This window comes from Cynoglossus semilaevis, chromosome 8 (genome assembly GCF_000523025.1).
Source record: "Cynoglossus semilaevis isolate Cse_v1.0 chromosome 8, Cse_v1.0, whole genome shotgun sequence".
Classification (NCBI taxonomy): Eukaryota; Metazoa; Chordata; class Actinopteri; order Pleuronectiformes; family Cynoglossidae; genus Cynoglossus; species Cynoglossus semilaevis.
The window spans coordinates 13,358,075-13,375,223 of record NC_024314.1 but is presented as its reverse complement, the minus strand read 5'-3'; the positions used below and the strand labels follow the sequence as shown (position 1 = coordinate 13,375,223).

At 41.2% G+C, this 17,149-nt stretch overlaps 1 long non-coding RNA gene across 3 annotated transcripts in view; it reads right to left on the bottom strand.

Moving 5' to 3' along the window:
* Nucleotides 1–8,176: 8,176 nt before the first annotated feature.
* LOC112487378 (uncharacterized) overlaps nt 8,177–17,149 on the bottom strand; it is a 30,139-nt gene continuing 21,166 nt past the window's right edge. Inside the window, exons 1-4 of one of the 3 annotated variants that reach the window (XR_003050428.1) lie at nt 12,728–14,248; nt 12,423–12,561; nt 9,571–9,760; nt 8,177–8,493 (exon numbers count right to left, since the gene is read on the bottom strand). This is a non-coding gene — a long non-coding RNA (uncharacterized LOC112487378). Of the gene's footprint in view, nt 8,868–9,570; nt 9,761–12,422; nt 12,562–12,727; nt 14,249–17,149 lie in introns of those variants that run through there. The other 2 variants (XR_003050429.1, XR_003050427.1) reach the window with 2 other exon arrangements.

Below are 17,149 nucleotides of genomic sequence, written 5' to 3'. Positions count from 1 at the left end.
ACCCACCCCCACATACCATGTGACAAGAGCATTCAAAACCCTTAGACCTGGTACAGACAAGATCAAGAGGAGGAGGACATAAGCGTCCTAACAGATAGCTGACTACAGCACAGGTCGTAAATACATAAGATTTATGTCCTCTACACTTCACAGTGTCTCTGGGCGAGATAACAGAGGAAGGGGGAGCAGCCAGATAGCACTATCCCCTGTTTCTATCAGCAGTATCAGAGTGAAGGCTCAGCTTCACTCCTGTGTAAAGCCAGTCAGGACGGAGAGATGATTCAAGTTCAAAAGAGTCCAGGGGAAAAAAGAAAGGAGATGACATTTCTATTTATTTTGTTCCTGCACCTGAACGCACACGCATTCTGTGTAGACGGAGGGATTTGTGTGTGTGGAATGTGAGAAAACTAGTTTTCTCACATTCCACCGATTCGGGGGAAAGGACACAAGCAGCGCTCAATCAAAAAGCTCTTTGTGAGAAAGACACCAGTCGTGGACGCAGTCAGAAACCTAAGAACGCCGAGGTACATTTTTCTGACATTATGTGAGTCAGGGTCAGGATCAGGAGGTGGTGGGTTCGAATCAGTGAGAGGAGGAGGGAGAAGAAGAAGAGGGAGAAGAAGAAAAATATAAAAAGAAGAGGGTAGAAAAATCAAACAACAGAGAGAAGAGGAATTAAACAGGAAGAAGATTTTGCATTTACCAAATCAATCTGCAGCACAGTGATTTTGTTGTTTCTGTTTCCAGGTGTAGAACCCAGTCAGCAGTATGACCTCAGTTTCATCTCCTTCTACCACCCTTCAATGCTCTTCATTTCTCTTTCTCTCTGTATTGTCTGAGTTAATTCATTTGTCTGCCTTTGCCCTTGGCCCGAGCAGAGCTGAGTGGAGGAACAAGACTCATTTCCATCCCTGAGCAGCGCCGCACTCCACCCATCTGATACAGCACATCTGAATGGATATTACAGATAACTCTGCTCTCTGTTGGCCCCAATAAACCTCACAGCTCTCTCTGAGGGGACTGCTCCTCTTTAACCCTCCTCCTCCTCCTCCTCCTCTTCCTGATCCTCATCGCCCTGCTGCTGTTCCTCCTCTCAACCTCCTCGCCATCTACATTTACTGCTGCCGTCACACAGATACAGGAGGTGGGTTCTAGACCTTGAAACACAAGACACAAGAATTGTAAGCTAATGTTAGCCTGATGTCAAAGCTTGGCTTTTCTATGGCTAGAAGAATCTGAAGGTCATTCTGAATTTGTCAGTGTGACCAAGAGTGTGTTATTGATACCAGATATTGACCACAGAACATAATGGGTTTCTCAATAGGTCAGAAAAAATGAGACAAATTTAGACAGAAATGTTAGGATTTCCCTCTGGTTCTTTCCTCCAGTTACATTCTGACCTGCTATAATCAAACCATCTGCTGTTTTGATTTAAAAGTCAAGAAGAGAACAACCATGGTCAGGTGAGACCCAGAACTGTTGGGTCTCTGGTTCCCTGTCTGGTTCCCTGTCCCACTGCTGCTCCAGAAACTCTTTAGAACACGTTTGTTTTCATTGGTTTATTGTGTAACGTCTGGAGGAACGAACGAACAATACGAGCCTTTGGTTTGTTCAGTTATCAATCGACCGTCAGCACAAAGAGACGACACTCGGCTTCACAGAGGGAGAGAGAGAGAGAGAGAGAGAGAGAGGGAGGGAGGGAGAGAGAGAGAGAGATTCATTTTCTCTCCTTTGTCATCATCACTTTGTTTTCACCTACAGATGGTTGAAGCTGTTGACAGAAATATTTGCCTGATTGTTTTGTTGCCGTGCAACGTTCATAAACAAATGTATTGTTTGGTGAAACGACATCTGAAGGTTCATCAACCAAACAGTGTGTGGAAACAACTGGAGTCAAACTCTCCAAGGAATTTCCCTGGACACTGGAAGCAACAGTGGAGTTTTTGGTGCTTGCTCAACAAATTGCAGTCCAGCTGGAGCCAGGAATCAAACCAGCAACCCTCTGGTGAGAAGCCTGATCCTTTTTCAATCTTGGACTGAGAGCTAACAGAGACATTGGGTGGTGGGGACGCAGGAGCAGTGAGGAGTTCATTCCTCAGAGGAAATGGACAGAATTATATTAGTGTAAAAATGTTCAAAAAGAACAAGGAGAAGCCAATGGTACTGTGGAACAAATCAGTCACTGGGATTAACACCATGTTAGAGGTTTACACTGAGGTTTCCTTCTCTCCATTATGATATTTCGATGACACAGCAAAGTCCACCACAGTCTTAATGGAGATGGTTCTGACCGACCTTCAAGTCTCTTTATATACAACATAATAAACCTCCTGCTCAGTGAATTGGCCCATTTACAGCAAAATGACATTTGTTTTTGTTTTTTTTACCATGCAACATTTAAAACTCTCCAGCCAGCCTTTGTTATGGATATTATTGTAGCTACTTTGCAATTTTGAATTTTAGTCACTTTTAAAACTGACTGCCAAATAGTTTTCTATTTAATAATTTTTTTTGTTGCTATTTTTGGTCAGAATTTTTGTAAAAAAAAATTACATTTTAAAAAATATTTCTGCTCTAATTTAGGCCAAGTCAGAACCAGGTGGTTAAATCTTGAACCTCATTGTTAGGCCTTTAATGGTTTAATGTGTTATTTCCACTATGTTTGTGGTCAACCTTGTGTTTGATTAATAACTTTTGCTCACCGTCAAAATGTTCTATGATCGGCCGCTGTCCATCTGGGATGTGTGACGAAGAACCACTGCAAATAAGAAGAAAAAGAAAATGAACCAGAGGGAGGTTGTGTGTGTTTGTGTGTGAGTGTGAGAGAGAGAGAAATGTGAGGGAAATCTACCTACATTCTAATATCTCCCAGGGAGGAGAGGAAAAGGAGCAGGAGGAGACGGGGAGAAGTGAGTCTGAAGTGATACCGGCTCCCAGGGGTCATCTCCTGAAACATCTTAAGAGCCACAGACGGTCTGTAGATGTAATAAGATGTTAGTGAGGAGAACGTTCTCCTGACCTCATCTGCCTTCTGCTACGATTAGACCTGGGCCCTGACCCACCTCAGGGTTATTTTTTAGGTCAATTTGGTCCAAAAGAGGCTGCACTATATTTAACAAGGGGTATGCATGTGTGGGTGTGTGTGTGTGTGTGTGTTTGTTCAGCATCCTGCAGAAGTGGGGGAAAAAGACGAGCTCTGTCTAAATGAATGTGTGTGTGTGTGTGTGTGTGTGTGTGTGTGTGTGTGTACTACTTACACCGATCTGTGTGTTTTCAAAGAGCTGCGTCTCAGCTTGGACCCATTATTAGTTTGCCAAAAGTAATGAGTTTCTGGGGTAAAAGGTCTTAGAGCTTCAGCAAATCTCAGTCGATACAACAGCCATGCTAACACTCGGCTAAGTGTGGACAGAGAGGGAGGATAAATACTGTGGTTTATACAGTTCATGTGGATGAAGAGGTGAAGGCCCTAAATGTCAAAGATGTTCTAGAATCATCAGCTGAATATGGCAAAACGCCTGCATGCTTTTATAAACACACTGTGTTTGTGGTGCTGTGTCTAAGCTCGTCTCCTTCATTTTTCAAGAAAACTTTATTGTGTCGCTGTATTTTTTAAAGTGGAATAAAGGAATTCAGCACTGGTTTACTGTAGTACACTGTACTGTACTGTAGTATCTGTCTGCTCCAGGGGTCACTACTGACACTGACCAGTCATTTCTTTAGGAGCTGCATCCAAACCTAGAACTTGGCCTGTATACGTGTGTGTGTGTGTGTGTGTGTGTGTGTGTGTGTGTGTGTGTGTCCGGCCGGCTGCTGCCCCCTCTAATCCCATAATTAGAGCCTGGCTGGACAACTTTAATGAATGCTGGCTCAGACTGATGAGTGTTCCTGTTTAGATCATTTCACTGAGAGTGTGTGTTTATTTTAGCGTGCTGCTCTGTTGACCTGTGGCAGGCGTTCGATGCTTTAAGTCCAGGAATAGCAGCGACCATGGTGTCCACTCCACACCCTGTCGAACGGCAAACACACTGTGGTTAGTTTGTTTTTTTCTTTAACATTTACTGACCAGAGAGTCCACCTCTGGAGCTTCACTCACTCTCTTCTCATATTGTCCATGAAATATGACAATATGTATAGATTTAAAAAAAAGAGCTAAAAATAGCTTAATAAAACTCAGTAAGGCTAACAGTGAGCTAAATCTTTCTAAACCACAGACAAAAAAGTAAAAGCTGGGTTTTTGGTTAAAAAACTCCTACTAAAAACAACTTAGTGAAATATTTAAATGTTAGCCTAACGGACTAAAACAGTTCTACGGCTTTTAAGCTCACTGTGGTACAAATAACCATAACCTTACTAAATGCTAAAAGAAAGTCTAACAGTAAATACCTAAAAATCAAGCTTTAAATAAAAAAGGGGAAAAAATCAAATATTTTGAGAAAAGTTAAGTCAAATTAAAAAAGCCTATATTTTGACTGACTGTCAGTTAAACATTTAAAATAGCAATTTTTGTAATTTCATTTTCCCCTTTCCTTAGAAGAGCTGATGGATTGAGTAAACAGAGCCTAAACTTAATTCAAATCTTCTGACAATTAATATGAGATCTTACTTTTTTTTTCAGTTTTCAATTATTTTATGATAAACATCAGTCATTAACTGAAAATAATTGTTCTAATGATCCTCCTGAACCATAAAAAGATTCTACATTATTAAATGATGTGCGTGGCTCCTGGTGGATGATTGAGATTTTACATTTCATTTCCACTGCACCAGGATTTTCCTTCCCTTTTTTAATCTGCATATTTTACCTTTTTAATTCAAAAATCACCAATTTATTATCACCACCGTTTAGGCAGCACTTCTTCATTCCATTTAAGCCGCTCGCCCCTCTCTCTTTAATGCACCTTACCCTGAGTTATGAATGTCATTTCTCACAGCACACACATTCAATTTCATGCAAATATGTGAATTAATCACTGTAACCAGCATTTTGGTTTAGACAAAACACACACACACACACACACACACACAGTTATCTTGTGACACAAGGCTTCTGCTAAACAAACATTTGCTCCCAGTAAACTTTTACACAACCTCAATAACAGATAACATCTCACTATAATCAACATTTATATTAGAATATTTTCATGGGTTTAGGCCAGGATGTTTGATGATTGTGGTTAAACTGATTACAGCTTTTTTTTTTTTTACCTTTAGTAGATTTTAGGTTGCTCTTTACCCCCCCACTCTCCCAACCCCCCGTCCCCCATATGATTTGTTAAAATATGTATTTCCCCCATAAAATACAGTGTTAACATAGAGTATAAATAGTCACATCAGAATTGTTAACATTTTTACAAAAATATAATCAAAATCAATCAATCAAAATAATATGTGAAACTGCTAAAAAAAACATCCATAATTGGACCACGTCCAAATAGCAGACGTACGTGGCAGGAGTATGTTTTAGTAATTTAGATTTTGTGATTTTTTTTTTTTTTTTTTTTTTGGAGACAAGTTTGCAGATATTCTAGAGTCGTCTCTTCCTCACCAGTGTCTCCTCAGTGCTGCTGTGAAACATCAATGAAGTCTCATCACCGTCAGTCAGAAACAGAAGAACTCTGACTAAACATGAGGTACCATGCTGAATGTCTGTCTGTCTGTCTCTGTCTGTCTCTCTGTCTGTCTGTTTGTCTGTCTCTCTCTGTGTGTGTGTGTGTGTGTGTGTGTATACGTGGCGTGGCTATATTTGTAGGGACACATTTTTGGGGATACTTTTGTGTTGTGTTGACATTTTCCCACTGAGCGAGAGAGTATTTTGAGGTTCAAGATTTGTGTGTGCGCGTGTGTGTGTGTGTGTGTGTGTGTGTGTATACGTGGCGTGGCTATATTTGTAGGGACACATTTTTGGGGATACTGCTGTGTTGTGTTGACATTTTCCCACTGAGCGAGAGAGTATTTTGAGGTTCAAGATTTGTGTGTGCGCGCGTGTGTGTGTGTGTGTGTGTGTGTGTGTATACCTGGCATGGCTATATTTGTAGGGACACATTTTTGGGGATACTTTTGTGTTGTGTTGACATTTTCCCACTGAGCGAGAGAGTATTTTGAGGTTCAAGATTTGTGTGTGCGCGCGTGTGTGTGTGTGTGTGTGTGTGTGTGTATACGTGGCGTGGCTATATTTGTAGGGACACATTTGACACATTTTTGGGGATACTGCTGTGTTGTGTTGACATTTTCCCACTGAGTGAGAGAGTATTTTGAGGTTCAAGATTTGTGTGTGCGCGTGTGTGTGTGTGTGTGTGTGTTTAAGACAGATAACCACTCATGGTGACACAGTGTGAAAAATTGACTTGTCTTTGTTTTGCTGCAGGAGTTTGGATTCTGGATTTCGCTCCAGCTCAGTGTGAAAGCACAGATCCATCTGTGTGCAGTGTTCACACAGATTCTGACAGATAAACAAAGTGTATTTTACAGAGATACTACTTTTCAGAGTTATTGTGCTACAAAAGCATAAAGTCTCAATGGAACAAAAACCTAACAATGTAGTGGATGTAATGGTCCGTACTGCTCTACCCTGAGTGATGGCAAACTTGTTTTACTGTAGGTCAGGTTTTTTTAACCTTTTTTGCTAATGATTATTTAATGATTATTATGACTATTTTGCAATGTTTAATACATACATGTTACTATTTTGCAATGTTTAATACATACATTTTTATTATTATATTTTTCCAAAATATTTGCAGGCATTTCTTTGCTATTATTTAATCAAATAAATCTGAGCCACTCAGGTCTACAGACTGTATTGTATACTACAGTCTTTGTTCTAATATTGTCATTCCATATTTGGAGCTTCCTTTTGGCTTTTGTTCTCTGAAATACTTTGTGTTTTGCACAGTCCAGTTTACAATCACCATGATGCAATAGATTGAAAAGAATTGTTTTAGAGGACTGTGACCTTTACACAATAACACTCCAAAACTCACCTACAGTAGCTTTAAGAGTCATGAGCCGCAGCTCCACAGACACACACGGAGCAGGGACGCAGTGAAAGGTCAGCAGAAATGCAAAACAACAAAACAACACAGCGTGTGTGTGTGTGTGTTAAATCAACACAGGGTTAGATGGTCATTTCTATTCTGGCTGATGAAAAGGTCAGAGTGCTGTCCTGACATTCTCTCCACCTCTGGAGCTTCAACCCACCCACAAAGTCGCCCCTAATGTTATTGTAACAAAGATGATGGCTGGCCGGGGCCCAGGACCATGTGGAAAGAACGTTTGCTGAATGGACTTTCCCTCAGATTAGGTGCAGCCTGACCTTTCAGCGATAGCCTCCATGAGAGGTACTTCCCCCTCTGGGGTAAAAAAGGGAAAAAGGGCACTTCTGCTGCTTTCTTACCCCTCAATGGGAGCTTTATTGAAGGAGTAGCAGGAGAAAAGAAGGGCGTCGCGTTCCCTACTCCACTCCGACTCTCCAATGTCAGGATAAAGTGCGATAAAGTCAGACCCTCATCCGTGTCTCAACCTCCAAACAGAAATAGTTCCCACCATGCAAATGCATTAGTGACGCAGAGTGTATTAAAAAATTGAAATCATCCCAGGGCCAGTGACACAAGTCCCTAATGCTGGCAGATATGAGCCGTGAAAGTGTGTGTGTGTGTGGGGAGGGGGGGGGGGGGGGGGTGAAATTGGGGCCCTTTTGTGTAATTTTATTGTTCTTGTGATGATTTTACATCTCGGCTTTCAGGCTTCTCTGCTGTGGGACATGTGCGGCAGTAAAAGACTCATAAAAGCAGAGGCATCAGGTTCTGTTACTGTAAACGCCATCAAATGGACGGCGTGGGCCCAGACTTGGGCCGTCTGGGTTTGTGCCTCTCACAGGACGAATCGATTCAACTTCACACAGAAGTGCACATCTTATTTCCCTGAAGACCGCAGCGACTGAAGCCTCCTGTGCTAATCGAAGAGTTGTAGCCTCAAAATAGATCAAGCTCCTGTAACCTACCTTTCACTTCCTGCGTTTAACACTTTTTAGATAGATAGATGATAGATGGATAAATGCTTTTCCCCAAAGGGAAATTAAGGAATTCTTTAATTCAAAAGTCAACTATTGTCCTACAGTGGCTGCATTTCAAGTTAATTTTGCCCTAAATTGAAAAAGCTAGAATTCTTTGGACTTTTTGGTGAATCTTGATCCTAAGGTAAGCACCGACTGAGTGGATTCTGGAGATTTTAACTGTGTAGGAGTAGAAACTTGCCTGTGATGGAGTTTGGGCCTCAGTGAGGAAACTCCAAGCCTTCCCTCTCATCTGTCATTTCTTCACATCACCTCCTGATCCCAGGAAACAGGAGTCCTGTGTCTCTGCACCGGGACAACAGAGGCTCTGTTGTAGTGGGTGCTGTGTCTCAGGCAGGTGCTGGACTTGATTGCATTAGACTGATGGTGTGCGGTGGACGCCACAGGAGACCTGAAAAGCCGGCGGCTGGCTTTACAGCCACCTGCCAGCGGTTAACCAGAGGGAGAGAAAACATAAGAAGTAAGAAGGGGAGGCTAAAGATAGAAGCAGATGAAGTCGTTTCACTATCAGCACTTCCTCATCTTTTATTTCAACATCAAATGTTAACACAGGGCGAAGCTAATTTTACCCCTGAACACAGAACAAACATGAAAGCTCAGGTTTTCCTGCTCACTGCAGATTATCCTTCTCATTCAGTTTTCCTCGATCTGATTTCCTTCTCTCTCCTCCTGTTCTCCCACTTTTTCTTTTACTTTTGTGTGCTACAGCTCTGAGAGCAGCTTAATACCTGTGGCTGATCTGGAAGCAGTAGAAGGATTTTTTCTCAGGCCTCCTGCTGCATCTCATTTCCTTCTACTGACAGATTTTAAGTGAAAAGGTGCAACATATAAAACTGAGAGTTAAATACAGGGTAATAACAGAGCTATCAACGCTAACATCGCTAAAATAAAGTTCACTTTAAACACAATTTCTTTTTTGTTTCTCCTGGCTTCCTTTACAGATTTAAAAGAAAATTGCATTTCTTTGCCTTACCCTTAGCTAGTCTTCAATTAATCTTGGTAAAATTGTAGCTTTTTTTCTTATTCTTATTTGCTTTATATGGACTAGCTTTTAGTATTCTTAGCGCTAACTTGTGGCCTCGTCCCAGTTGTAGCCTTTCTTACCATAACCTAAACTTTCGACCATTTTCTAGCTATGTCTTGACCGACTACCACCACAATCCTTAGAAATTCGGGGGTGAATCTTGGTCTTCTTAGGGCATTTATGCCCCCAAGAGAAAAGTGTAAAATATGGAAAAGAAGTTATTTCCCTCCAGTCATGGATTTAAAGTTTTAAATGTTAAAATGCATCCCACTTCACCACAACATTATTAGAAATTAGAATGTCCCAGACCTTATCATGGGAGGACTTTTTCCACCTGGAGCCTCATTTGAATTTTAATTGAGTTTCCCTGCTGTAAATGTTACCAGGAAGACTCTTAATGCATTGGTCTAAATATCACACAGTCAGATCTGCACAGCCCACGCTGCAAATCCAGATGATTTGTAAAAGTACTCACCTATAGCGATACCACAGCTCCACTCTGGAAACTCAAATATGTGAGCAGGGACTAATTAACACCAGGCTGAGCTGCAGAGAAGAGTCGGTGATCATCGACAGGAAGCAAAGACACAGACGTCCTGTCATTTAGTCTGCTTCAAATGAAAGGAGAACACGCCGAAACAATCCAAGGCCTTTGTGAAAAAAATCTAAGTCAAATGAGAATTAAGAGAGAAAAAAAGTCAATTGGATTAACTGTCTTCAATCATTCAATTCTGTTATTGATCTGAAGCCAGAGGAAATATCTGAAGGAGCTGCAACAGTTTCCAAAGTAGCATCGATTGAGGAAGGTAGGAGGAGGAATAAGGGCAGAGGCTGATTTAGAGCGTGCATCCAATCAGGTCTGAGTGATACAGTATTCTGTAAGTCTGCAGGCTACAACAGTCCTGGTACAGACACCAGAGCTAACATTAGCTACAACAGTCCTGGTACAGACACCAGAGCTAACATTAGCTACAACAGTCCTGGTACAGACACCAGAGCTAACATTAGCTACAACAGTCCGGGTACAGACACCAGAGCTAACGTTAGCTACAACAGTCCTGGTACAGACACCAGAGCTAACGTTAGCTACAACAGTCCTGGTACAGACACCAGAGCTAACATTAGCTACAACAGTCCTGGTACAGGCACCAGAGCTAACATTAGCTTCAACAGTTTGGAATCTGAATGTCGGGATTTGGGTGTGTTAAATGAGCACCAACAGTTCAGTTCTGTCAAATCCCTGGAGTGTTTCAAGGTTAATGTTGGTTAGTGCCAGCACATCTACTGTACCACCCTGACTTCAGTGTGTACCGTCGTGCCATCAAAATAACATTCTATCTGGTTTTCCTCCAAAAAACAGCAAACAAGTTCTAAAAGTGCCTGAGGATCATCTCTGCACATTAAAGCCGCACACGTAGCCTCACACTCTTGATAATTACTTTCAGTTATTGAATTAATTTTATGGCGCCCCCTGCATACCACTGAAACCCTGGGTGCAAAACAACAACAGCTATTATTCAAAACTACAGGAGACTTGAAAAAAAAAAAAACACGCAGCCTTTTAACTACTGCACAACGGTCTGATCGCACAAACTCCAGCAACTGTGCAGTTAAAGGGCAATCAAGTTGCTGCTCTGATGTGCCTACTGGGGTTAAGCTGAAATTACATTTCCTGGAAAAAAGAAAAAGAAAAGCTTTAACTAAACATTTATCTGTCTACATGGGTCTAACTGAGGGGATACAGAAGAGTGGATGTAACCAGGAGTCAAAGACAAAATCAAACACTGTTACCAGCTAGTTGCAGGAACAACAACAAATGATTCCAACAACAAAAAATCAGACTGTAGATTTGTTTATTTCCACACCAAGTACTGATCACATGATCCACCCGGTGTGAGCATTTTGTTTCCAGGTGGACACATTAAACCTGCCACAGCCGTTATTTAAGAGACGGACGTGTGGAGATGCTGATAAGACAGGTAAAATATCACCATCATTATTGGACGTTGGACACATCTGACAGACGATGGTCCATCTCTGGATGTTGTCTTATCTGCTGGACGGCAGATTGAAATGTTAATGAGGCCTTTTGATCAGCCGCAGTGCCGTCTGTCACCACATCTTTTATTTGTTTGTTTGTCCACAGGAAGAGTCTGCTGACCTCACTGTCTAATTATCGCATAAAAAATACTTTTGTCCTCAGTGGACAGAGGTTTGGAATCCTCTCCCTGCTGCAGAGTCCAGGAATTGATCCAGTCTTGGAAAGCGAAGCAGCGGAGGAATGTTTCCAAATCCAAGGTGCAGAGACTTCCATTTAACAGGGAAAAATGAAAGGAGCTTAAAGGTTTTTTCAAGAACCACATAGATGTAGAGTTTATATCTAACAATCTCTATATCAAATTTGAGAACTGTTAAATTTATGGTTCTCTTATTTATGTAAAATGTATTTGTACCCTGCCTACTACCTATGAACACATTTGTCTCTTCAGGTACATCATTAAAATACAGACAAACTGTCCTTAAAAAAAACAAGGAATCATTTAGTTTGAGAAGGAAGAAGACTCCATGATTCACGGACATATCCTGCCCACTCAGGACACACTGAGCACTGATGTAACCATGTGCGTCATCCTCCATCATGAATCCACATGGGGCCCAGCAACAGTTAACACCGTCCACTCCTGTCTCAGCTGTTTAACCATAATCTGCATCTGAACAGCTTCTCTGATGTTGCCAAAGAACATACAGAAGAAAGAGCAGGTGGTTTTTTTTACCTCTGAAGAAAAACAATGTTTAAATTAAAGAAAAAAACCTGAAGGTACTTGTGTGGTGTAATCACTAACGTCTCCCTGTCACTGCTCCTCCTACGTACCTGTTATTACACAGTGTGTGTGTCTCTGTGTGTGTGTGTGTGTGTCACTGGAGTGAAAAATTCATGATTGTTATTTAAATCAGCCAGCTGTGTCTTTTCTCACAAACTGCTCTGTGATGCATCCGAACAGGAGCTCAGTTTGTACAGGAAGCCAATGTTCTGGAGGAAATGCTGCTGAAATATTTACACCAGAGTTAAAGTGCACGTAACGGGATAACCGCCCCGGAACTGGTCAAACGGAATGGAAGACGTGCGAGAGACAGAGGGATTTAGGGTGAAAAGAAATAACTACTGTGAGACCATTCAGCAACAAATGCTTTCCATTACCATCGTCATCGTCATCATCATCTCCACAGTTTACACTCTCAGCACTGGTTCAGTGAAGTGCTGATGGACCAATCTGCAGCCACTTATCCCCCCGGTCTCTCCTTTGTCAGTCATAATGAAATTATTACCCCTGGTTGTGACCATGGAGACGGAGCAACATCAAAGATCTGCCCCCTTTTTGTTCCTCCTCAGCTGCAGATGGATTTGTTCGTTTCTCCTCTTCCCTCTCTGCAGCTCCGTTTTCAGTATGAGATATCAGATAAGTCTCTGTGGAGTGTAGAGAGTGACAGTTTTCTTCTTAATGAGCTCATTATCAGTTTAAAAAAGTGTATAAATATGAACGTGGGATTTAAAACATTGATGGGATTTGGGATCTATTTGTATCAGTTGTATGTAATCACTCAGGAAATGTAAGTTATATAAACATAATGACCTTTCTTATTAGGCACATCTGGCTACAAGCATTGGCCACAGAGATTGACACCCGGAGTGCCACCTGCTGGTGGGATTAAATTAATCACAGATGACATATAATTTGTAAAATAATCAAACAATTTTCAGCCTGGACTGAACGCATTTTCTTTACACTCAAAAAAATAAACACATTTCATTTTTTTAAAAACTGCATTAAAAGGTTACTGGTCTTTTTATTATATTGCACTGGTTATTAATTGAACATTAAACATTGCATTATTCATACCCTTGCAAGTATTCCAAATATTTGCACTTAACCTCATATTAACGTTGGGTACATTTATGTATTTTATTATTTTTAATTGTCATTTGCAGTATTTTAGTATCACATAACTGTGTTCATTATTGTTCAGAGTGATGTGTGTGTGTGTGCTGGGGGCACAGCAGCAGCTCCTGGGGGGCTACTCCCTCGACACACTTCAGCCCTACCAAGTTCAGCATCAGAATCACAATCTTCTGATTACAAGACCAAATCTTTAACCCCTGACACAGAGGTTAACTACTGGCTACAATTTGAATAATTAATAAAATAAATGAGACTTTTGAGTCTACGTGCGTCCTGTAGATATGTTTCAAGGTCATTTAATTACACTTTAATCAATCAATGTTTTAAGATCCAAATCCAACCCTTCCTTCGAAGCCTGACTGCAGCCGCGACTGTTTAAGTAACATTATCCCTCAAATCTGGTTCTGTTTCCCTTCAGATGCTGCGTCACAGATGTAGTTAATCACCAGCTGAGAGCGGGGTCAACAGTGTTAGCTGTTGTTAGCCGTTGCTCTGCCCCATGTGGATACATTAAGGGGAATGACGCACGGAGGGTTGCATCAGTGGCTGAAATCTATCCACTAAATCCGTCCATGACACCTGATACCTTTAACCATCTAAACCTCAAACAAATATTCTACTTGTTACCCTTAAATTCACCCACACACCGTTAAGACTGGGGCAGGTTTTTCTGCCTCGGGGCACGGCAGGGAAAAGTCCAAGTAAAGAATTTTCCATGACACTAACAGACCAAACGACTCATTCTGTAATTTAAATAAAAAAAATAAAAAAATCCGTCTAAACCCTGCAGTGTCAGTGTTTTTAATCATCAGCTGAAATCAGGGTCACCAATGTTACACGCTAAGGAGGCGTTGTTACGTGGCTGGATGAGTACGTCACTGATGATGACGCAGGAGCGACGTTGCCGCCATGGCATCTATTTATTCTCTTCCGCTAACTGACATTTTAACCTGCTCCCTTCCGGCTGCAGCATCGCTCCAGCGACATGAATAGTTATTAATGGATAACTACATGTATTGTATTGTCACTCCACATTTCTTTTTGTATCGAACTGTGACGTCACCACCAAGGTATCACCTAACTTTGGCCTTTGCGTAAGTCAAACCTCTTATTTATATATATATTTGGAACATACAGTATTATATATAACAATGATATTATCTTACAACCAACTATACAGGGGTATATTATTACATCAAATATATAGTTGTAGCTCAGGCATGTACAGTATGATGGTGTCGTCACAGGAAGTCCATTTCCTGCAGAGCACAGCGGGAATTATGAAGTGGAAAAACAGTTTCATGTAAATGATCATGTTTCCACGACTGCTGGTAATAAAGGCTGTATGCAGGACAGAACTGACACAGACTGACAACCACAACATGGACACAACAAAGCAAAGAATGAAACAGGAGTTTATGAGCCTAACCATTCCATAATCTTAAGAAATGCATACAAAAAGAAACTAAAAGTAATTATAATAATAAAATAGATTTTTGGTTCATTCCCTTTTGTGATAACGGAACTAATCATCAGTCTTGGAAAAATTGTTTAACTCAAGATCATCAAAACTGTTACATGTTTGAATTCTATGACAAATTTTCTGTTCCTTACTTTACCTCCCTTTCTTAACAACCAATGAACCAAAAATCAGTTTCAAATATGGGTCTAAGTTGAATCCTCTTATGTGTGAACGGTCCCAGAGCCACAAAAATACTTTCTACACTCATGTCACTGTACAGTAAATGCAACAAACGTTCACCCAGTATTCTTGAATCTTCAATATGCCATGACCAAAACACAGACTCACTTTTGGTTTTGGAAGCTTGAACATGCCAGAAATGACTAAATGTAATCCGTGTCAATAGAAAATGGAGCTGCAGCAGCCTCAAATTTCCATCAGCTACCAGAGAAATTGACCAAATAGGTTGAGCAGGTCAGCATCTTCTTAACACAACAGGAAGTTCCTTATATTTTTGTTCCATGTAATTAACATTAATTGACATATATTTTATATTTATATTATATTCATTTATATATAGACTTCACAAGTCTGCAGGTTTTTGAAGATAATTAAAATGTTCTCAGGTTTATAGCAAAAACCAAAGATAAAGGTTGGTACCGTAATCAGCATTCAGAAAAGTAATATTAATAATTACTGTAATTTTTTATGATGCTCCGCTCTGTAAGAGCCAGGGTCAGGAGGAACATTACAGCTGGGACTGACCCTCCACTGCACCACCGACGTCACTCACTCGGTCATTGTTCCAACATGAGACGTCTCATTTATCTCACTGTGCTCCCCCTCATTAACTGTGCTGCTGTCCAACGCTGTCTGTGCACACCTAATGGCTGCAATTAGTAAAGACAGACCTCGCTGCTGCTGCTGCTGCTGCTGCTGCTGCTGCTGCTGTGGCACCAGTGTGACACACATCCATACTCACTTCTACACACACACACACACACACCCAGTGTGTCAGGAAAGCTGTCAGAGTGAATCGTGGTCCTGGTGTGCTGAGTGGGAGTTAGCATTTGTGGGAGGTGACAGAGCCAGCAGGTACAGAGCGACTTTCTGGTGCACTTGCTAATAATGTCGAGGGTTCTGTGTGTGTGTGTGTGTGTGTGTGTGTTAGAGTATTATAGGCTGAGAAGGACCATGCATCCACAGATTAGCACAAGGTTAATGTGAGGATACGATCCAAACAAATAAATAACCAACATCAATTTAAGAAATGTTGGAATTTAAAGATGTAGCGAGGAACTCACAGAAAATACATGATCATTTAAATAAAAACACATTTTCTTATACAGAAACTTTCAACAATTTTCCATATCTATTTATCTATTTATCTATATATATATATATATATATATACTGTATATATATATAAAATACATAAGCCTCATATATGACCTCCAGAAATCATTCTTTGGCTAATTTGTAAGCATAATGTATATGCTTTGGTCACACATTAGTTGTTTTGATTCATTTTTGATACTATTATCATGATTCTTTAAACTAACTTTGGTTGAACCTGTTCCTTTCTGTGGGCTAATGTTTATATATCATTTACGGCTAACGTTTCTTTGTCTTTTAGTTGTGTCTTTGACCATCTGGTTGTATTGCTATATAACTGTTATATTTTTAGAGGGTACAGTCTTGTCAACCGCTGTTTTTTATTGCCGACCAGCATTGATCAGTCTGATCACTGAAATTAAAGTCTGTTTTAAAGAAAAGTGTCAGCTCTGATGTGAGGAGTTTTACTGCAGCAGAACAGAACTGTCTCTCTGTCAATGGGAAATGATTCCATCTGTGAACACAGCTGTCAGAGTCAGAAAATAGGAGACAATAAGTAAGATATGACAAGAGAGGCTGCTGTCCAATTTTTCTATTCCTGCAACACTCGCTGTTCTATACCTGGTGGTAGAGGAGGAGGAGGAGGAGGAGATGATGAGGGGAAAATGAAAAATAAAGAAGGTGACAGGGACAGAGGCAGTGGGTTTAATTGCTTCGACATCCCTGTGAGCTTGGTTAAAAACGATGGAAAGAAGGGGAGGAAGGGGGAGGAGTAGGAGGAGTGAGTGGGACATGGGAGGAGAGGGTTTGGTAATCTTCCAGAGAAGCTTCTATTATCTGCTGCTCCGTCCCAGAGCCCACAGCTTGATCCCTGGGCTGCAGCTACGTGCACGCGCCTGTGAAGGAGAAGAAAGATGAGAAAGAGGAGAAAAATGAGGAGGAGGAGGAGAAAGATAGTAGGTGATCTGACAAAAAGGAGCGCCACGAATGTGAGCAGGCGCCCAGACAGGTGGACAGGGAGACAGGTGGAGGTGGACAGGGAGACAGGCAGGAGGAGTCCCAGTGTCCCCAGGCAGCTCCAGATATTCCTGCTCCACTGAACAGCATAATGATTCTCTCTTCTTCTTCTTCACACAGGCTCGACCCAGGTGGAAATCGACTCATCGCCGTCCTCCGCAGCTTCAATTGCACCAGAAGGTGTGTGTGTGGGGGGGGGAGGGGGGGGCGACTGTGGAGAGTAAGCTGGAAAAGAAAAAAATCATTGAAATTTTGGGCTTAAAACAAACACAGGGGTGGTA